This window comes from Armigeres subalbatus, chromosome 2 (assembly GCF_024139115.2).
Source record: "Armigeres subalbatus isolate Guangzhou_Male chromosome 2, GZ_Asu_2, whole genome shotgun sequence".
NCBI lineage: Eukaryota > Metazoa > Arthropoda > Insecta > Diptera > Culicidae > Armigeres > Armigeres subalbatus.
In genome coordinates this window covers 264,643,994-264,668,167 of record NC_085140.1, presented here as the reverse complement: position 1 = coordinate 264,668,167, position 24,174 = coordinate 264,643,994, and the positions used below count along the sequence as shown (strand labels likewise).

The 24,174-nt window shown below is 37.9% G+C and overlaps 1 long non-coding RNA gene across 1 annotated transcript in view; it reads left to right on the top strand.

Annotated features, from left to right (window-relative positions):
* Window positions 1-24,174, top strand: part of LOC134216281 (uncharacterized) — a 45,041-nt gene that overhangs the window by 5,840 nt on the left and 15,027 nt on the right. The window lies entirely within an intron of this gene.

The following is a 24,174-nucleotide window of genomic DNA, read 5'->3' as shown; positions in this document are numbered from 1 at the left end:
CCGGTGTCAAAAAATAGAGCTTTTTGCTGAAAATTTAATTGTCAAATGCACATTTTGACAGTAATATAGATGTATGAGTGAATAAAATGTGTAAATGCTCTATCGCGGAAGCAGTCGCTGAAGACAAGTGTCAATGATTTCAGTGACGAAACGAAAAGTTTCAATGCAAAAAGCAATTACAAATATTTCTCCTGGAAATTCCAATACCAGATAGTCCTGATATACCGTCGTTTAAATTCAACTCTGTATAAGGCACATGTTATGAGGGTACAAACCAGTCTTAGGCGTAATCCGAAATATTTTTGGAAATTTGTCAATAGCAAAAGGAAAAATTCGTCCATACCAAGTAATGTGATGTACGATAACGACGAAGCAAATACACCTGTGGAACGATGTGAAATGTTCGCCAAATTCTTTGCATCAGTGTTCGAGCCAGTGCAAGCAACAGACGCCGAAGCTGAATCTGCATCATTAAATGTACCTCTGGACCTTCTTAATTTGACAACATTCGTGGTTACTCCTGGAATGATTATCGCTGCTGCTGTTGAAGCTCCTTCTTCTTTGGTCCTGATGCCATCCCATCTGTTGTGTTCTGCCGTTGTGCAGCTGTTTTTGCTGAGCCGCTTTCCTCCATTTTTAATCGATCACTGGACGACGGCATTTTTCCGGACATTTGGAAACAATCCTATATGTTTCCGGTATACAAAAAGGGTGATAGAAAGGATGTCAAGAACTATCGAGGAATAACCAACTTGTCTGCAGCATCAAAGTTATTCGAAATAATTATCAGTGATGTTATTCTTAGCCAATCGAAGAACTACATCTCTACCGATCAGCATGGTTTTATGCCGGGTAGATCAGTCACTACAAATCTGCTCAACTTCACTCACACTTGTATTAGTGCTATGGAGAATAAGGCTCAAGTAGATGTTATCTACACCGATTTGAAGGCTGCTTTCGACAAGATCGACCACAACATCCTGTTGTCCAAACTATCGTGCCTCGGAGCAACGACCAAACTCACTTCGTGGCTTGGTTCTTACCTAACTGGCAGAACACTTCGTGTGAAAATTGACTCATGCGTTTCTTCCCCTTTCTGTAACTTATCTGGCGTGCCACAAGGAAGCATGGGACCTCTGCTGATTACACTCTACTTCAACGACGTTGCATCGAAATTGGGTTTGGATTGCAGAATTATCTATGCAGACGACCTGAAAATATATCTAATAGTACGATCAGTTGATGACTGTCATCGTCTGCAAAGTTTGTTGATCGTGTTCATTACCTGGTGCTATCAGAACAAATTGACTGTCAGTGACTGTCAAAGTGCTCTGTTATGACCTTCCATCGTTCAAAACACCCATTATTGTTTGATTACCGTATTGATGGAACCACACTTCAAAGAGTTACGGAGGTTACTGACCTTGGAGTTGTGTTGGATCCAAAACTGACGTTCAACGCCCATTATACGTCGATAATTGCCGATAATTGCAAACCTCCAGCTGGGTTTCCTATCGAAAATTGCGAAGGACTTCACTGATCCACACTGCTTGAAGTCCTTGTACTGTGCGCTGGTACGACCTGTCGTGGAAACCGTTTCTATTGTCTGGACTCCGAATGACGTTGTATGGAACTTGAGAATTGAACGTGTCCAACGGAGTTTTATTCGAATGGCTCTGCGTCATTTACCATGGCGTGATCCACTTAATCTTCCTCCATATCCTGCTCGGTGCAAATTGCTCAATATGGACACCCTCGAAAGAAGGCGAAAGCTGTAGCAAGCGACATTCGTGGCTAGACTACTGTGCGGAGAAATCGACTCTCCTCGGTTGCTCGGGCTACTGGATATTCGTGCCATTCAACGATCACTACTGCAGGATCGATTTCATCGTACGTTCTTTGGGCACAACGAACCAGTCTCTGCAATGATCAGGACATTTACAATGGATGAGGAGCTTTTTGACTTTTGCGAAGCACCCGAACGTTTTAAAAATAGGGTGAAGAGGTCACTATTATTGTCACCGTTAGTTTTAGTTTCATTCATTAAGACTAAGCTGTCAGATGAATTATAATTAAATAAATAATACATAAATAAATAATATCCGATGAAGCATGATAAAGGTTCGACTGTAATCTAGACATTTTGTGATTTTCTTGACATTATTTGCTACGAAACGAACAGTTTACCATCAGTGTGTATAGTTAACAGATGTAATAATCTCCCGTAAAACGGATGATTTAATAATCTTAGATCAACCAACACTAGGTCATGGTCAAACCATGCAGCACACTATTGTCCACGACTATAATTAAACAAAACCCTGTTTCGACTTTGGGATTCAGGCTGCATTTAAAGAAAACCCTTCAAAATATCGAGATTACATCAGAGTACTTCTTCAAATATTCTCAAGAATTCCAAGAATTCCTTGGTAATTTCCGATCAAGAATGCATAACAAAATTATAACAAGGAGAGTTAATTATTTCAGAAAAATATTGTAACAAAATGTGTTATAAATTTTGCTGGTTAGTTGTTAAAATAACAAAAATTATATCAAAAATATCTTTAGCCATAACATAATTAAAACAGAGGTTGATACCTTCATATCAACATTATAACAAACGTTGATATAATTTTTCTGTACAAAAATCTACTTTCATGGTAATTGCCGACATCATGGATAGAAATCTGGTACGCTACCACGCCGGATTTCCATCCATAATGTAGGTCATTAACTTTGTTCCAGCTATGTATTAATATCGAGCGGGTTCAAGTTATACTGAAGGTGATTACCTCCGATTTTTTTATCCAATGTCTACAAAAAATGTAGGCAATTATTTTGTGAAAAAATTCACAACTAATTTTGTTTTAATTTTGATATCAAATAAAACTGACCGGAGACACATTTTTACCGAATTATCTAATTTTAACACACGTTGTTTTAAATGACAATAATTTATAGAATTGAGTTATAATTTTGTTATGCATCCCTGATCGGGTTTCGGTTGTGAAGTTAATCATAGTAAGCCGTTAATTTATGACACTTATGTTGAATAATAAATTCCATGGGCTAGGAGAACCCGATGAATGCTGTCATCAGAGAAAAAAGTAGAATCATAAGAATTTACCTCGACAAGGTATAACTAATGGAATTAAAAATAATTTTCAAAATTACGAGCTGATATTTTTAAATGGATTATTACACAAGATTAGAATTCAAAAATCATCAAAAATAGTAACTTTGATTTTTAATGATAATAATTTTGTTTCTCGAATTAATCCCGAAAAAGTTACTATTTTTGATGATTTTTGAATTCTAATCATTGAAAATTATTTTACATTCCATTGGTTATACCTTGTCGAGTTAAATTCTTATGATTCTACTTTTTCTCTGATGACAGCGTGATTTTTGAAAACGTCGTAAGGCCAAATGAGAGACTCTCTTTCATTACGCTCTCTTTTGCTAATATCTAGGCTAGTTTAAAATTTGTTGCAATATTTTCACCTCAAAGCACACTAGACAAAGCTATTTTCTTCAGCTCGGTGCTGGAAAATCCAATGTAAATGTTAGTATGGCTTTGTAATAATCGAAAGAGAAAGTAAACAAAGAGAGCCTCTCTTTTGGACTTACGACGTTTTCAAAAATCACGCGAGATATGTACAATGTAGATATTCAAAAGTCTAACCTCGGGCTTTAAATCATTTTCAAATATACATAATTTTAAAAATTATTTGGGGAATTGCATCCCATATCTCGTTGTGTAATTTTTTTTCGTGATTCTACTTTTTCTTATTGGACGTTTCTACTAGCGTATTCGTTTTGTTATCAACCAACATACGAGCAAGTCGTGTTATTGCGCTACTCCAAAGCAGACCCCAGACGACGGAAAAAGTTTGACAAACTCTTGATTATTCAAGAAAAAGATTGATGGTGTGAGTACGAACCCAAAGTATAGAAGTAAATATAGGGAAATCAGAAAAGTTTGATATTCTTTTCAATATTTCCCTTCATCTCCCCGCGCAGTTTGCCCACAGGAGTCGATGACGGTTTAGTGTGTGCGTGTTCTGTGGGCTATACCGCTAATTGATTCGTATTAGTTCAAGAAAAACAGTTCAATGTATAGTTCAATAAGTCAATATATCTCTCGTCTGGGATCAGCTTAATAGGTTATGGGCCTAATTCACAAACAATAATTGAAAGAAGTGTATTATATTCAAGTTGTCTTCGAATCAAAACGTACCCTCTAACGCCGCTGTTAGTAGCATATGGAATGAGTGCTAGTAATGGACGCCGTGCGTATAATGGACCTCCTGAACCAAATCCCAAATTAAACGCTGGAATCGACTATTTTCTGCAAACTTCCGTCGGATGGAGTTGCTTCATGGAACAGGACAGCAGTACACTTCCACTTCTTTCTAAGAAACAAGGTTTCAAGACCGTTCTGCCCAAGCGCGGAAAAAATAGAAGGAAGCTGGAGACATCAGATATTCCTTCTAACTCAAACATTCAAAATAATAATTCTATCCAACTGAGCAATCAGTTCGATTTAATTAATGACGAAATTGAGTAAAACAAATCTACTTCTAACCCAGATGATTCGATCCATGCGAAAAAGGAAAGGATTTAGCCAATTGTGGTATCTGTTGCCGAGTTTCCTGGCTTTAGGAATGAGATTTTGAGTAACTTTCAGGGGATCAAGGTTTCATTTCAAATTACCAGGAAGGGTGACTGCCGCGTTTTGCCGGGATCCTTTGACGATCGCAAACGTCTTCTTCAGTATTTAACTGAGAAGCGGCATAAATCTTCACCTTCACATACGACGACAAAACTGAGCGATTGTTCAAAGTCGTCTTGAAAGGTCTCCCCAGTGATGATAAATCACTGGATGAGATTAAAATTGAAATTTCTCAATTACTTGGATTTTCACCGGTCCAAGTAATTAAGGTGAAAAAGAAATATCGCTCTGGTACTTACTAGAGGGGTATTTCTCAAGCATTTTATTTAGTGCACTTTAACAAAAGTGAACTAAATAATATGAAAAGTTTGGAAAAGGCCTGTATTATGTCCCGTGTCCGTGTTACATGGGAACATTTCCGCAGGCCTGGGGGAAAATTTCCAAAACCCCACCCAGTGCCGTAAGTGCCAAAAGTGGGGTCATGGAACCAAACATTGTCACATGGACGCTAAATGCATGATTTGTTGTGGAATCTCTCACGCCAAGGACGCCTGTCCCGTGAGAGAAGATTTCAATGAATTTAAATGTGCTTATTGTGGAGACAATCACAAATCCAATTTCTGGGAATGTCCTTCGCGCAAAAAAGTTTTGAATTCCCGTGCAAAATTGATAACGGGAAATTCCAATAGAATCCCAGATTCGCCGGGTAAATATATTGCAAACGAAAAAAATTCATACCCTCCTCAATCGCATACGGCAGGCACTGCTTCTTTTATACACAAAAAAAATCTTGCGGTGGACCCGAAGGCCCGTGACTCACAGCATTCTGATGTCCGTGTTAGGAATGCACGGACATATGAAATTTTTACTGGCTTTGACAAGAAGTGAAATTTTCAATAGCTTATGGTTTATAATCTTAAGTTTCAATGAAATTGGAAAATTGCTGGAGAGTGTCCGAGTCGATTGATATATAAATCTTAAAAATCCATCGAATGATAAAGGCGTTAGTAACGTTCGAAATCTTCCCTTTCTGCGTAACGTTCTTGATATCTAAAAATCTAAATAACACTCAGTATAGTAAAGAAAGACGTAAGTCCTACGTTAAAATGATCTTCAGTTTTTCAATTTGTTTTTCTAAAATGAATCAATTTATGCCTTCGGAAAGCAAAATACGTGAACGGAACCCATAATTTCTTATCGAAAAGACTTACAAAATAAAAGTTTTTTTTAATAAAATCCTGATTCTTTGCGGTATTATTTACAAAACCCAGATTAATCCACCTAGCGGTGATGGTGCCTTTCTCGACCTTCGTAAAATGTGTGTGCTTGAAAATAGATGAGCTAGTAGCTAGGAGTAAAAAAGACAAATTTCTTTGTCCGTTCTATGAAAATCAGATTATTTATGGCAAAGATATTGTAGATCCAGTTGAAAACCGAAAATCATATTTTGTCCCATTCCCGGATGTCGCGACTGCATCGCGAGTGGTGCCCGACTATGGCACAGTTGCGCACTACTCGCGATGCAGTTGCAACATCTGAAATGCGAGAAAAATGCGATTGTCGCGAAACCTCGGTTCGGTTTTCAGCTTGATCTACAATATGCTAATAAGAATTTCGACATTTTTGTTTCCTTTTCCAATCTTTTTGACGTACATACCCCTGTTTTATTTTACCCAGTCATATATTTTAAGGAGGGTAAAATGCCCAATAGTGGACCCCCTAGTAGCGAAATTTTGCTCTTCCTGGCATAAGTAGTGGAAATTGTCAAAATATTAATTTTGCGTGATGTCTAACATCAAGCTCTGCATCTCCTCTTCACGATACATACATAAAACACTCAAATACTCGACGTTATTCTTTGAAATTAACATTCTGAAGTTGGACTAAATTTGCCCTTTAGTAGTCCCTGGGGTCCATAATAGGAAATTGCTTTCCTATAGTCGACACTTCATTTGATTTTCATGTTTCGTTTCGGGACGTTCTTCTTCCCTATTATGGACCCCCCAAAATATTCCTATAATGGACACTCTCGTGTTCATTTTTTATAGAATTCAAAAAAATCAACTAATTTTACTTTCCAGAGCATGTTCAATGCATGTAATCAAATCATAGGAATGTAAGGTAGGTTCTCCCGATGGAATTTCATAGCAAAATATTTCCATTGTGCTGTAATAATGAAAAAATGTCTGGAGGGTCCACTATTGGTTGGGGGTCCACTATTGGGCACTTTACCCGATATCACTTTTGGATGTAAATTGAACTGAAGCTCCGACTACACAAAAAGAAAACGAAAATGTCATTCCCATCAAGCGAGCGGAGGGCAATATTTATTATGATATAAATCTCATGACCGTCTTTCTACCAAACTCCCGTATGAAGAGGAAGGGAAGTGTATCAGTGTGGAAGCATCCGATAGTTCGTTTTCGGAAAGAAATTATAGCCTTTCGGTACAACTTTGTTGCACAAGAAAGGCAAAAAGTATTTTGGCCATAATTTCAAAGGTAATAGTCCAATCTGGCCAACTTTCTAAATAGAACAGGATTCCGCATCTAATGCAATTTGTTGTGAGTAAATCGGTTGAGGGTAAGTCCATTAAAAGTCAGCTAGACTTCTTTCCTCGCCTTCTTATAACATAAAGTATATTTTGGCCATAATTTCTGTGCCCATGGTCCAAATTTTCAATAGAAAACAATACGACAGGATTCCGCGTCGAATGAAACTTGTTGGAATTATAGATAGTGGAATATATAGATGAGTGAAGATAAATCCTCTGTCTCCAAACGAACTGTCAAACGTGTCTCCAAACGAGCATGACGTCACGATTTCAATGGAAACGTTAAGGGCTGTGACGTCATATGTGCGTGTGCACGGGCAGAAAAATCGACTCAGCCATGCTTTCGCTCATCTATATATTCTACTATCTATAGTTGGAATTAAATCGGTTGAGGATAAGTTCAATGGGACAAGATTCTGCGTCGAATGCAATCTGTTGCGAGCGTCAATAGATGAAGTCTAAGTGCTAAAAAAGTGAGCTAGACTTTTTCGAACTCTTTTTCACAATAAATAGTAATTTGACCATAACATCTAAGCCCATAGTCCGATCTGGCCAATTTTCAATAAGAAAATATGAGACATTCTGCGTCGAATGCAACTTGTTGTGAGCAAATCGGTTAAGGATATGTGCCCGAAAAATGAGTGACATTTTTTACGCGATTTTTTCGTATGAATTTGTATTTTGGCCATAACTTTCGATCCCATAGTCCGATCTGGCCAAATTCAAATAGGAAACAATGGGACAGGATTCTGCGTCGAATGCGACTTGTTGCGAGCAAATCGGTTGAGGATAAGTGCCCGAAAAATGAGTGACAATTTTTACGCGATTTTTTCGTATGAATTTGTATTTTGGCCATAACTTCTGATCCCATAGTCTGATCTGGCCAATTTCAAATAGGAAACAATGGGACAGGATTCTGCGTCGAATGCAACTTGTTGCGAGCAAATCGGTTGAGGGTAAGTGCCCGAAACATGAGTGACATTTTAACGCGACTTGTTCGTATGAATTTGTATTTTGGCCAAAACTTCTGATCCCATAGTCCGATCTGGCCAATTTCAAATAGGAAACAATGGGACAGGATTCTGCGTCGAATGCAACTTGTTGCAAGCAAATCGGTTGAGGATAAGTGCCCGAAAAATGAGTGACATTTTTTACGCGATTTTTTCGTATGAATTTGTATTTTGGCCATAACTTTCGATCCCATAGTCCGATCTGGCCAATTTCAAATAGGAAACAATGGGACAGGATTCTGCGTCGAATGCAACTTGTTGCGAGCAAATCGGTTGAGGGTAAGTGCCCGAAAAATGAGTGACATTTTTTTTAGTAGTTTTGCGCACACACACACACACACATACACACACACACACACACACACACAGACATCACCTCAATTCGTCGAACTGAGTCGATTGGTATATAACACTATGGGTCTCCGGGCCTTCTATAAAAAGTTTGTTTTTGGAGCGATCATATAGCCTTTACCGTATACTTAGTATACGAGAAAGGCAAAAATAAAAAGAGCTACTAAAATTTTCTTAAATTTTTGTAGTGACAAAATCTGGTCGAAAACATGATAAAATCGGGCCGAAAAAGTGATAAAATCTAGGGAAGACAAAATCGCGGAGTGACAAAATCGGATCGGTACTGTATTTTGAGGCTAACACGATGATACTTCTATGCCCAGAGAAGTCGAGCAAATTTCCAACCCAAAAATTTCCTTGACCGGACCACCGGGAATCGAACCCAGCCTCTCTCAGCATGATCTTGCTTTGTAGCCGCGAATCTTACCGCACGGCTAAGGAGGGCCCAACCCAAAGCATCACATCAACCTTCAGCAGTTTACAAAATATCGTGCTCTAGTAGGATGAGTATCAGGTATTGGTCAATCCGGAGGAACTTTATGAGGACATTCAGTGGCCACTCACATCTATGTATGTGTATGATTCAAGTCCATAAGTGAGGGTCACGACAATAATGTCTTGCTCGGAGTGCGATAAGAGATTTTTTGTAAAATCGTGCTCTTATGATTCGAGTTTCGTTAGTTGGCACTCAGGTCCATAACAATGGGTAACGATAATTTTCTATAACTTAGAGTACGTTGATGAAAAGCTTTGGAAAAGCCTCGTTTTTCTATGGTGAGTTTCAAAAATTGACCACTTCCACGGACGTTCTGAATCTTCTGAAATCTGGAGAACCTTCGGTGGCCACTGCATCACAATGGGTCACCACAATCATTTGTTATGCAGCGTTCTATAATGAAAAGCTTTGTGATAAACCACGCTCTTCTATGATAAGTTTCATTAATTTACCCCTTTTACGGACGTTGCGGGTCTTCCGGAAGGACACCGGACCGTGAAACAACCAGGAACTGTGTTGATCCATGGAAATGGACAATGGCTACATTCTATTTGGATTATTGCTACACCCAACCGACGGTTGTTAGATTTTCTTATAATTCAGTATAAAATTCTAACAAAACCTGTAAGAATTGGGCATATGCAAAATTGTTAGATTCTTACACAAAAATGTAAGCTCTCAAACAAATATTGTTAGAAAAGCTAACAAAATGATTAGATTCTTATACAATACTTGTATAGGAATCTAACAATTTCGCATATCTCCAGTTCTTATACAGGTTTTGGTAGATTCCTATACAGAATTGTTAGAAAATCTAACATCTAACATCTAACAATCTAACATGAGCTTTTTTCGGATTTCAAGGATTATGTAATTTTTTATCGGATTACATATCAAGATTATTGGAAGTTCAATGTTTTCGGGAAATAGCAGCAACATCGTTTGAATACTATTACAGGCATACGATACGTTGTACTCAGCTATTACAATATCGAAAGGTTTCTCTTGACAATCCTTTTGAGAAATTCCATGCATCTTTAAGGGTTATATTGGAAAGCTAGAGGTCATATGCACACTTAAAAAAAAATTCGGAATGCAATATAACCGGTAGTATGGCTTGTACGCGAACGGAAGTGTTTTCGATTTTCATCCGTCATATTTCCGATACTCATTAAAAATTAATTGAAAATTCTTAAAAGTTGATGAATGGAATACTAATTGTAGTGATCCTTTGTAAAATTTAGTGATTATTATTGTGCTAATGAAGTTTGTGTGAAGCGATGAGGGAAATCTTCATCAAGAATTCCTAATTCAACTTAATAAATCGCTGGCTTCAACTCTTGCTGTTTTATTTATCGAGGACATTATTGAAGCCAACAAATGGGATGTCATGATAGAAATTCATTCAAAGAAGCTGAAGTTTAAAACGGACCCAAGAATTTGGTGAGCAAGTTCCAGTTGTTTCCATTAACCCTCTAAGACCCAAATGTTCGTATTTATTCGAAACCACTTTTTTCTTTTACCTAGTTTTTTTTATCCTCGGACATAATTTTTTGAATCTGCTTATCATTTTCAAATTTCCGTCGTTTTGAAAGTCGTATGTAATTTTTAAATTTTCTTGTAATAAATTCGAGACCTAAGAAAGTATCATGTATCACCATATAGATCTCCATTACATCGGTTTAGTTGTGAACTATAGATAGTGGAATATATAGATGAGCGAAGATAAATCCACTGTCTCCAAACGAACTGTCAAACGTGTCTTTAAACGAGCATGACGTCACTATTTCAATGGAAACGTTAAGGGCTGTGACGTCATATGCGCGTGTGCACGGGCAAAAAAATCGACTCAGCCATGCTTTCGCTCATCTATAGATTCTACTATCTATATTGTGAACAGGGAATCATTTTTTCTGGAATGCGCGTGCGAAACAAGCGACAAAAGCGAACCAACGAAAAAGCTTTGATAAGAAAATTATTTTGAGCTTTTTAGTGGAATGTTTTCATCTGTCATAAGACGAGTTTATACAATCCCATTGAATTCCACCACTTAAAGTCGCTATCAAGTACGAGACTAAGTCGAGTCAAGTACGAGACACGCCTTAGACGGACGGCCTTACTTTTGAGGTCGAAATACGTACATATCTGTCAAAATACAATTAAGTGGTGGAATTCAATGGGATTGTATAAACTCGTCTTATGACAGACGAAGCTTTGTTTTTGTCGGAGATAATAAAAAAGAAGACAATCTTGTTGCTAACTTTTCAACCCGTTATTTTGCATTATTTTTAGATCAAATTTCGGTTTTATGCTATCATAGTTTCTGCTTTTATGGAAATATTCGAGAATCGAACAATGATTACAAAATTAGCATCGTATTCTCGGAAATATAAGAGCATGCAAGGCAAATGATTCTTGTCATATTGTGTTCGGGTTCGGATGAAGGTTTGTCGCTAGGTGCGTTTGTCAGTAACAAACTCTGTTGATGACAAAGAGTATATTCTTAGGCGTTGCCCGAATATTGATTCCCTGGGTGAATGAATTCTAAGCTAATAATTGTTTACTTTCCAAAGCGATTGGAATTTAAACACCAAACTAATTTTCTTTTTTTTTATTTAGCTTTAAATTACTTTGAATCACGCATTTATTGAACAAAATAAAAATGAGTAATGAATTATGGTAATTTGAAAACTTAATAAATAAATACGATATCCCGTCTGAAGTCGGTCTTGTGAATTAGAGGGTAAATTATTTTTTAAGTTTTATGTTTTATACCTCTTGTATATTGAAAACTAAATACGTACAGGGCATCGTTTGCTACTATTGCCACGGATATTGTGGGAGTCCCAGGTATCCGGTTCACACTCTAGTTAGCAACGGTGGCTATTCTCGACATTCTACTCCCTGAGTAGTCAGTGCGAATAAGGGCGTCCTTGTGATGTTTTGCTGTACCTGTTATGGATAGCTAGTGCATCCCCATCCCCTATACACTCTCTGAAGACACCCTTATTGCTTCACTGCCCATGATCACATAGTTGACGTATAAGCCAAAATGACCAAAACACACTTTTTTGCGGATATGGATTCTTCGTACGATTATACATATGCTCCATGAAAAAATATTCATGTTTTGTTCGGAAACATTCGAGTTATGGCGATAATTGTTTTTGAAAAAATGGTCATTTGATCGCATAAGTTGACGTACCTCCATTACCTGCTGCAATATGGAGCAAAAACCTGTCTCATATTTTTTCGACATTCACAATCCACTAATTAAGCACAACAGAGGTTTTCGTTTTACTTTGTCGTATTTCAGGACTACTTTATGATTTGGGCGTAACTGATTTTGTTATCAAAAATTAATATGCAAGTTCCTGCTAAAGCAAGCATTTCTTGTGAGATCCACGGTATAATCCAACAAAATAAGCTTTCATCCATCGAGGTGTAGCTTTGGAGATATACGTTTACATTCTTTTAAATCAATAAAATAAAATAAAGACAATCGCGATCATTCAAAAGGTAGTATAGTATAAAAGAAGAATGAAAATCCATTAATTATGTAACGCAATGATTAGCCATTTGTGTCACACTTTTTTAGAAGCATATCAAAATTGTGTATGGGAAATCACACTTATCTGAACCCCATTCCTCCTTTAAAGTGTAGTAATTTATGGGTATTTTCTTAAAGTGCATATCAGAACCAAAATCTAGCTTCATTTTTTGCGTGCCAGGAGAGGTCTGCCACTGATGACTTAACACATGAATTAGTGCGTGTTAAATGCCTTTTGGTTTGTACCTCAGCTTGATAATATTGGTATGTTTATTTCGAGCACATTTACCGGGAAGGATCCTAATATAATCCACGGCTGTTGTTTTAGTATTTACAATTGCAATGCAGTTCTTATTCATGTTTTTCATTACCTTACTCGGACAGAACTGAATTATAAAACATGATATGGACTTTGATGTAGGATTCAAAAAAACAGGCAAAAATATCAACAACAAAAATGCAAGTGTTATTTAAATATCAAGATGTGTTATGGATAAAAATAAACTAATAGCTCAAGATATTAAATACCATACCATTAAATACAAATACCATTTACTGATAACCTCATGATATTTCATAGCAAATTTGGATATTGTCGTCTGATATTTTGTGCTTTTATATCCTACATATAAATCAGGCCCATATCTCATTTTGCAATCTAATCACGATTGATTTACTTCTAATCCTCGTCTACTCGGGTATTTTAAAATAGGGATTGGGACCATGTTTGCTTTAAATTTGGTTGGAATGAGGGCTTTGGCCAATACATGAAAAGGGTAACTGCTTGCACACTTGTTACAGAACCATTCTAATACTGTAATAGTGCAAAAAACCCCGTACGGTACGGATTAATTTTTTTGCAACACGAACTCTTCCACACATAATTTTATCTTTACAACATAATTTTCATTTTCACGGAAGGAGCTATCCGAAAAACCTTTCCTGGAAACTCGAACTTTTCAAAAGATTCCCCTTCTTCAATCAATAAATCGTTGGAACTAACTACAATTATTCTTTAGCGCTTTATAACCACACATAGTAGCCTGGTTTTTACGCCATGTTATGGGAACAAACGTTTCACAAAACGTTTGTTTGATTGCATAAACTGTCGTATGCATATTTTGACCACTTCAATCAAAGGAATAATAATGAATTCCCCGCGGCCTTGAAATAACTACTTATATTGTCCATTTAGACAGATTAGATCATGTATTTTGCTGATTGATATGATGATTCGGGTAAAATTAACAAAAATGCGTTTTCCCAACATCGATGGTGCTGGTTGTTACGTCAACTATGAAATCATGGGCAGTTCAGCAGTGATTCCTTTTTACAGCACCAGTGTTCATAACAAAAAAGGCACCATTACATTGCATGATATATGATCAAATTATTAGTAGTACTACTTGATCAACACCCCCGGCTGGGTGAGTGATAGAGGATGACCCACACACACACAGCTTGGAATGCAATGTTACCATAAAAATCTTAAAGAGTTGATGATTTGCTGATAAATAAAAATCAAGATTTGTTAGAAATTCTTGAGAAACCTAAGCATCCTGTGTCTCCTGCTCAAGTGAAACAATTGTCTTTTCATGTTGTCTAAATATTACAGACAGTTTATTATTTTACTTGAATTTTTTTTATTCAATCAAAATCTCAGCTATAGTATTTGTTCTGTTAGTCTGTTACTTCTATTATTCATTCAATCAGCATTGAATCAGCATGAAAATACTGTTCCAACTCCAACATTTCTCTCGACAGAGTCACAAAATGACTGTAACCATGCCCGTCCTATCTCTCACCTTGGCTCATTTCTCATTTTGGCAGCACAAATGTCAATGCATAGTTGATCTAAAAAAACATTTTTGTGCGTACTGAAAACGAGTTGTGTTTTGGCGTTATGTGCCTCCGAAAGTGTAATTTACTTTAGAAATTAGATTCGTACGCAATTCACCTTAAGCAATTCTATCCGTGGCTTCTTTAATAAAGAAGAAAAAAAATAAAGGGAGCGGAATGTCCTTCGTGTTTAGCATTCCTAACCTAAGATAAATAAATTATTCGAAGTTAGAAAACATGATAAAATATATTCAACTCACTGTAGATAGAGATGATAAGAATTCATTATTTGCAGTTACGCCCAGATATGATCAGAGCGCTAGATATGTGCCATACTCATGCAAAGTCGTAGGAATTTTAGGGGGACTAACTTGATTCTAGGTGGGGCTATAGCCCCCTGTAGTTACGCCAATGAATAAAACGTCTGTATCTAGGTAACGGATTGACATTCAAATAAGGTTAATAAATCAAAACAAAGGTAATTGACTGTACTTTAAGGAGAAAATATAAATGCAAATCATTTCTAGTGACAATCCGCATTTTCTTCTTTATTCCTCTCATCAAACGCTGCACACCTCCGGAGACAACTTCCTTGGCACATTTGTTCCACATTTTGGTCATCTGAGTCGTGTCCCGAGCTGTTTATCCACTTTTTTTAATCTTCTGCTTCATTATTCCCCTAAATGTCTCGATGGGCCAGAACTGCGGGCAGTTGGGTGGAATATGTTTTTATTGTTGAAATCTACGTTGTTATCGCGGTACAACTGGATGACTTCCCGGCTGTAGTGGCAACTCGCCAAATTTGGCCAAAACTTCACGGGACCTTCATGGGCTTTCATGAAACTTAGTACACGGTTTTTGAGATATTCTTCCTTGTACAGCTTAGAGTCCATCGTCTTATTCGTCACGAACACTTTGTTCTTCTCTGCTGCTGCATATCCCTCGTCAAATCAACAGTTTTTTGGCAAATTTGTCCATAAAAGCAAACTTAATCTCGCAGGAACAACTCCTCGTGTCGTCGCCATGCAGAATTTTTGGTCAGGAAGCTGTCCTAAATGTCCTAAATCGATTCCCGGTGCTGGTCTAGGCAATTTTCAGTTTGAAAATTGTCTCGACTTCCCTGGGCATAGAAGTATCATCGTGTTAGCCTTATGATACACGAATGCAAAAAAACAATGGTAACTTGGCATAGGAACCTCGCGGTTAATAACTGTGGAAGTGCTTAATGAACATTCTAATTCAAATAAGAAGAAGAAGAACCAGTTTGAACCAGGCGACAATGACTCAGTGGGGGATCTAATTCAAATAAGAAGAAGAAGAACCAGTTTATTGCTTTCTGTGTGAACTGTTTATTGTCCTAGTACAGTAGTGGTTCTTTTTCCACAAATGTTACCAAAAATGATATTAAAGAGTCAATTCTGAAACAGAAGAGGCGATACGTTACTTTCGAATATATACAGAACTTGAATTTCGAAGCTACGAAGGTTTCCTTCCCCAAAACAGTTTCGCGGATTATAGTTTTAACATTTTAGGAGTCTCGTCCGGGATGTGGAGAACGCGGTCGTTTGTGATGGTGATATAGGGACACGGCAGGTATTTTCGTCTGTTCGTCATAGTCTCGAAAACCAATAAAAGAGACGCTTTTTTGTAAAACTCATACGTACCAAATCGTAAGCTCAGGAGAAACGTTCTGCTATAGTGGAGTTCTAGCAAATGTACGTTGCTTTCGTTGGATTTAGTCCCTACGACGATGGACGGAAATACCTGCCGTGACCCTAGTTGTTTATTTACCGAGAGTTCGTTCAAAACTCAAGCAAACGTAGTTATTATCGGACCTTATTATTTATTTATTCAGACTAAGGCCGAAGTGGTCTGTGCGGTATATAAGAGTCTTCTCCATTCGGCTCGGTCTACGGCTACACGTCGCCAACCAAGCAGTCTACGGAGGGTCCGCATGTCATCTTTCACCTGATCGATTCTACTTGCCCGCTGCGCACCTCGCCTGCTTGTGCCCGTCGGATCATCGGACATACCATCACGTTTGAAACAGTGCCAAAAAAATAATGTAGGGGGGTCCCGTAGCGTAGTTGGCTACACGTTCGCCTTACAAGCGAATGGTCATGGGTTCGATTCCCAGCTCCTCCACCAAACCCTCGTCAGTCGCCGGATGCGCAGCCCATGCGGTAGCGTATTGGGGAACGCGTATTACCGTCACGGTTGCCTGATGACGACTGACAACTTGTTCTTCTCGGAGGCATTCCTCCAACGGACCCGGCTTAATGGCAACTGAACAATGCAACGAACCAGTGGCGTAGCCACGGGGGTGGTTTTGGGTATAAACCCCCCCCCCCAAAGACAAAATTTTTGGAAGAAATTTTTTTTTTTCGAAAAAAAAAATTTTCAGGAAACCCCCCCCAGACCAATTTTCTGGCTACGCCACTGCAACGAACATTGGATGCACGACATGGATAAACGGACACAATGGACTCACGATGAGATGGACTGGCAACGACAACAATAATGGTAATGGAAATCTAAAAATAGATTCTGTGTGGATTCTGTTCAGCAGAATACCACAGTAGATCTCGGCACAGTAGCGGTTAAGTAACACAGAGTGCCTAACAAATAAAGAAAGGAAAAAAAATGTGCTCCATCTTTTGAATGACATTTTTTTTTCAATATTTTAATGTGTTGTAATTGTGAGGTATTGTAAGATCTAAAAACCAGCTTAACTCACCGAGTAGAGATACTGCCTTTCTCGCCCTTACCCAAGATATCATAGTGGTATGCGATACAACACTTTTTCCTAACGAAACGAAACGAAATTAAAATCTCGCACTTAGTTGCATAGCGGCAAAACAGTATAGATCGATTTCTCATCGTTGATGTTTTCTTTTTATTATTGTACCGAATTGCGCTAGTTTGTCGATGATTTAATGGTTTGGTGTGATAAAGGATGATTGTATCTTGCACCAGAATCAATAATCATGGTTATAGCTTTTGAAACAATTGAGTTATTAACAAAATATAAAATCGAGTAAGAGAAATCGATCAATACAGTTGAAACTAAGTTATGAAACTATGAAACTAAGCGCAAGAAATGTCTATTTCGAAAAACGAAATATATATTTACTTCCGAGACTTCGAAACGATACGAAATAAAGGCTATCATTTCCTTTCAAATTCAACCTTTATATAGTAAGCTCCGACGTCCATATAGTCTTCTTTACAATCAGCTCGACGAACTGCTGTCAGGAGAGGAAAAATAGTTTGACACCCATTGTTATAAGAGACCGAAGAATGCTCTTAAAAAAGGCCAAAAAAGTCATTTTGGTATTACCGCAAATAATTGTTTACTCTATGAATCAATACGGTCGAAACATAGGTATGGTAAAATTCAAGTTAGTTATATATGAGCACTGGTCAAATTTTCAGCAAAATTAGTTCACACGCAACCGAGATTTAGATCTTCAAAGTAGACCATTTTGTATGAAAAATGGCAAGTGGGCTTTTATTCTGCAGGTCACTATATATAGCAACCTACAAATGCTGGGTGAATACAATAGTTTTCTGGGAAACAATAACTTGTATTCTGTGGTGTTATTCAGTGATCCTCCTGCGTTTGGTCGAAAAGATCAAATGGTTAACCCTTACGGCAACTACTTGTTTCCACCCCCTTGTCCACCGACCATAGCTAATGCCCCACCAATGAATATTCACCCAGATAATACGTTCGTTCGTTTGATGGATCAGTTGAATCTCTCAAACAAGACCATCGCAAATCTAATACAGCAGATGGGGGAAAGGCACACTGAAATGCAGCCCCTAAGGGCTGATATAATACTCGTTTGTCAAACGAACTCCGAGCGATGAGCCGCACGTATTCTAAGCCATCAATAGTAAGCACGCCTCATTGTAACCGGGAGAGGCAGAGTGAAAATATAAACCATAATCATAGTGTTTCATACAGGCCTATGCTAAGAGCTCATGTTTAGCGTACCCAACACCAACACCAACGCCGAGCAACGTACGTCAAATCTGAAAAAGCTTAACATCATAAAACATCCAAATTAAGCTTTCTTCAATGCAACTTTAATCGGGAATATTCATTAAATATGACTAATGAGTTTAATTGATTCAAAACTTATCTACATGATCAATTTTGATTTTACTTACATGGAGAACAACAATTAGTCTTCTATTTTACCGTGAAAAGCTTGAACAGAATTTAAAAATAAATCCTGCTCTTTTATTGTTGTGGATATTTTTAATTATCAAGCTACAATCATTGGTGTTGTTGACGATTTTTGACATCTCATGCAACTGACAGCGGTCTATCTGCACACTGTGCCCGGGACATGGTGGATATTTTTAGGCAAAGGGAGTTAGATAGGGATGTCTATAGCCTGGTTTCATATGATGAAGGCAATCGTAGAAACAGTGACGGTGGATCTCTACACAGTGGTGTAGTTACTATACTCAATGGGTGGAAAAAATGTGGGCGAGGTGGCAATGCAGAAAATGAGCAGGTTGGGACGTATTGAAACAATGTTTAATTGTTTTAGAGCGGCTTAGGGGAAATGTTGCACTAGAAAATCTTATAATTCTCGGGCTTCGTTTCATAGGAGCATAGCTGTATTGATCGATTTCTCTTTGTTGATGTTTTCTTTTTATTATTGAATCGAATGGCGCTAGTTTGTCGATGATTTAATGGTTTTATGTGATAAAGGATGATTGTATCTTGCACCAGAATCAATAATCGCGGTTGTAGCTTTTGAAACAATTGAGTTATTACAAAATATAAAATCGATTATGAAAAATCGATCAATAAAGCTACGCCCCTATGAAACAAAGCGCGAGAATTGTTTTGAAACATCTTTTTGCTGAATGAGTTCCAGAAAAAGGAAAATAGTGCAGTTATTCATGAAGCTCCCCGTGCTCGGAAGCGGAAACTTGGTGAGAATGTTTTGAAATACTGTTTTGGTGATGCGTTAGATAGGCGCTAAGGCCAACTTGGACGCAGATGCCATAATCACACATACAGTGAATGGTGTTAATGATAATGGAGCTGAAAAGGCATAGCTGTATGGTGTGAAATCTATGGAAGAGTTCCGAGAAAAGTTGCGTATATATATCAAGGTTTGGAGGATTCCAAATACGGTAGATCCCACATCCCTCCAAACGAAAGCCATCGTAACTCTAACATCAGAAGCTCGACTGTTAATCTCCGGGGGGTTCCGAAGGTGATAGCTGTATTGTAACTCCTATAGCCCATTTCAAGAACGCAAGCATCCCGAAGCTATACTTACTTATGGATCCTGTACACCTCCGGTGGTGCAAAGGACCGACTTGAAAGATGTCCATCCTGAGCGTTGTCCAGCTATCGCTTTAAGGACATGAATCTATGACAAAAGGTCGAAGGACAAAAGGTCGAAAGACAAAAGGTCGAAGGACAAAAGGTCGAAAGACAAAAGGTCGAAGGACAAAAGGTCGAAGGGACAAAAGGTCGACGGGACAAAAGGTCGAATGGACAAAAGGTCGACGGGACAAAATGTCGAAAGCACAAAATGTCGAAAGAACAAAAAGTCGAAGGGAAAAGGTCGAAATTACAAAATTGGTTAAAATTGAAAAGCCATAGTATTGAGAACAATACAAAGAAAAACTATGATATAAGTACCGTCATCGGTGGTGACACTTGGCCAAATAAGGGTCAGGTTGGCCCTTGTTTTCTACAAATTCAGCACAAGGAAAATGTAATAAAAGATACCCTTTTGAGCGATTCAGATAGCCGATCTACAGACTGTTCGTGAGAATGATGACCCAATCTTGACTTGAACCCACAACCTCTAATTTCTACACAAAACTCTACCACCAATATGCAATATGCATAAGCACATTCATTCATTTATTTAGTTTACATCTAAACAGAAATCACTGAATCAACAATTTAACGCCACAATACACGAGTTAATAATTCGAGAACACAGAGTTCTTTTAAAAAAAAAACTTAAACGTCTAACTAACTTCACTGTTCACAACCAACTGATTTATTATCCTCAACTTAACTACATTATAAGTATGCTGAGTCTGCACTGGCTCGGTAGGTACAGGTTCGATGATCGCCCTCGATATCGTTCGCCTGGTTCTGCTGATGCGCCTCGATGTTGCCAACTCCAAAATGCTGACACCGATGGGAACGACGATGGAATTCCACAAAGTCCGGTCGGCAACGACGTTAACTCACGGTTCGAGGCCGCATCTCTCCATCCTCGAATGCGCCCCACGCTCGCCAAGTCGTTTTACACTTGGTCTGCCCACCTCGCTCGCTGTGCTTCACGCCGTCTCGTACCTGCCGGATCGGAAGCGAACACCATCTTTACAGGGTAGTTGTCCGGAATTCTTGCAACATGCCCTGCCCATCGTACCCTTCCGGCTTTAGCTACCTTCTGGATACTGGGTCCGCCGTAGAGCTGGGCTAGCTCGTGGTTAATTCTTCGCCGCCACACACCGTCTTTTCGTACACCGCCAAAGGTGGTCCATCTCTCGAATACTCCGAGTGCTTATATATGCACAATCATGATTATATCCTGGAACACTAATGCAGGCTCGTTCATGTTGTGTATTATGAGAGAGATTTTTGTTAATGTTGTACAAAATACAACATAACGCATGTTTCGTACGGTTGAATCACCGAATTATGTGTAAACTGTTATGTACGGCTTAAGGCCAGTCTTTGTGTACATGCTTCAGTGTTTATTTCTTATTTAAAACCAAGAACAACGTCACATTTAATTAAAACCAATAACATCCCTATCTAATACATGATGATGAGTGGAAAATGAATTTGACACACATTTATACAAGAGACTGACAATCTTCTGATTCTCCATGATCGACATCGGAATGTAATGTATAGGAATGTATAGGAAGTCGAATTATACGACACTGAATCAAAGATACCAAAACCAACGTATTTCACTCAAACATGCACTCGAAGCGACACGTGTTACAAGAGCATGATCTAACAGGGCGATCATAAAGGGCGTTCAAGTTCAACTAATCTTCTTGAATTTGTTGACTATGCCCTGAATGCAATGGATAAAGGAAACCATGTAGAAGCTCTTTATACTGACTTCAGTAAAGCATTTGATCGCATAGATATACCCATGCTTCTATTCAAATTGAAAAAAATGAGGAATTGAAATTGAAATTGGAATTGAGCCGGGACTACTCAAATGGCTTGAATCCTACTTAACTGGTCGCCAATTGATTATAAAATTTAACAACAATAGATCAAAACCCATTCAAGCCACTTCCGGTGTCCCCCAGGGCTCTCATTTGGGGCCTCTATTATTCATAATATATGTAAACGACATTTCCTTCATTCTTGACAAACTTAAAGTGTTAATCTATGCAGATGACATGAAGCTCTTTTTGGAAATAGGGAATAAAAATGACCTCAACATATTCCAGAACGAAATATGCACATTCAACGAATGGTGCAATAAAAGCCTATTGCAACTGAATGTAAAAAAATGTAACCTTATATCATTCAGCAGAAAAAGAACAGCATCAAATCTCTCAATTACATTAGGCAACCAGGTTGTAGAGAAATGCGATAGAGTTAGGGATTTAGGAATTATCTTGGACTCCAAACTAACGTTCATCGACCATTACAACGCCATTATTCATAAAGCAAATAATATGATGGGTTTTATAAAACGTTTCTGCTATAACTTTCATGACCCATACACAATTAAAACATTATATATTGCTTATGTAAGGTCGATACTGGAATATTGCAGCATTGTATGGTCTCCATTTTCAATAGCACACGAAGAAAGATTAGAATCAGTACAAAACAATTCCTATTATTTGCTCTTCGTAAATTAGGTTGGACAACATTCCACTTCCATCATATGAGGCACGCTGCAAGCTTATAAACATTCAATCTTTGAAAGAGCGTCGTGAAACTGCAATGGTTTCATTTATTAACGATATAGTTTCGCAGCGTATTGATTCAACAAACATTTTATCGAAATTAAATTTCTACACACCATCTCGACAACTGCGTCATCGACATACATTTTTAATTAATCACTGCCGTACAAATTATGCAAAATTCGGACCTCTCAATCAGATGATGGTCATCTATAATCAACACTGCGAAACTATTGACTTTACAATGTCTCGGCAGAACCTAAAAAAATATTTTGTCACAATTCGAAACCTACACATCTAAATTTACACTAAATCCCAAAATTAAACACTACTTAACCAAACTATTTTTATTTTTATACACTATAATACCGTTTTTATAGCATTAAGAAAATAAAGAAAAACATGTATATTGTATATGTACTAGTCTACGTCGGTTGACGAAATAAATAAATAGATACTAAATAAATAGATACTCTAACAAGTATTGATTTTTCATTTCTCGTCGCGAGAACTAATCAAAATCATACAATGCTCGCCCTGGCTGCTGAATATTCACTGTAAATTGGTTAAAGAACTACCCATGAAATAAAGAAGGAGAAATATCTGGGAAATGTAATAAGCTAGATTTTTTTTTCAGAAATATGTTTTCAAACTTGTCGTTTATTTGGTATTTTTCATGTATACAGTATTAAAGATTTTTAAATTTTGTCCATTTGACCTTTTGTCCATTCGACTTTTTGTCCTTTCGACCTTTTGCCCCTTCGACCTTTTGTCTCGTCGACGTTTTGTCCCCTCGACCTTTTGTCCCGTCGACCTTTTGTCCTTTCGACCTTTTGTCCCTTCGACCTTTTGTCCCATCGACCTTTGTCTCTTCGACCTTTTGTCCGTCGACCTTTTTTCCTTCGACCTTTTGTCTTTCGACATTCTGTCCCAAAGCCAAGGACATAGTTGGAAGAGTACCACGATGGCCGTCAATATGGCACCGGCAGTGTACCATAGGCTCAACAGTGTAAACAATTGAATTACCATATGCTCTACGGTATACAATAGGATATATTGTTTCTCGATGGTATCATATTGTATCAACACCGTGGATATAATATATTAACATTGTTCTCTAATGTAACAATACTTCCAATTGTTTTTAGAACATGTTAGTAAGCATATGCGGTATTTCGAAAAATTTCGTTTCAGGTGGTTCGAAACGAAATTCCGCGGAATTTCGCGAAACTTGAACATGGCGAAATTTGATTTCTTGATCTCGTTTCGTTTCGTAAAATTACACAAATTTCGCTAGGAAAAATTAGCTTTTAACGGAATCTAACGGAATTTCGCGAAATTTCGAAACAAATTAAAACTCAAACCATACTGCCTTGTACGGTCGCGTATTATCAAAAATTTTGGCTGCGCCGCTGAACAATTTTTCCTATTAATGCTTACTACATAATCCCATTCTGAGTCGTCAAATACGTATTTACTTTTCTGCTATAAAACGTCTTAGAGATGTCTAACAGAAAGCTTCTATCTTATTTTTTCAAAAGTGATCTGACTCAATATTTAAGACGTAATGCTCAGAGTGCAAATGTATTATTATTATTTAATCAGACTAAGGCCGAAGTGGCCTGTGCGGTATATAAGAGTCTTCTCCATTCGGCTCGGTCCATGGCTACACGTCGCCAACCACGCAGTCTACGGAGGGTCCGCAAGTCATCTTCCACCTGATCGATCCACCTTGCCCGCTGCGCACCTCGCCTTCTT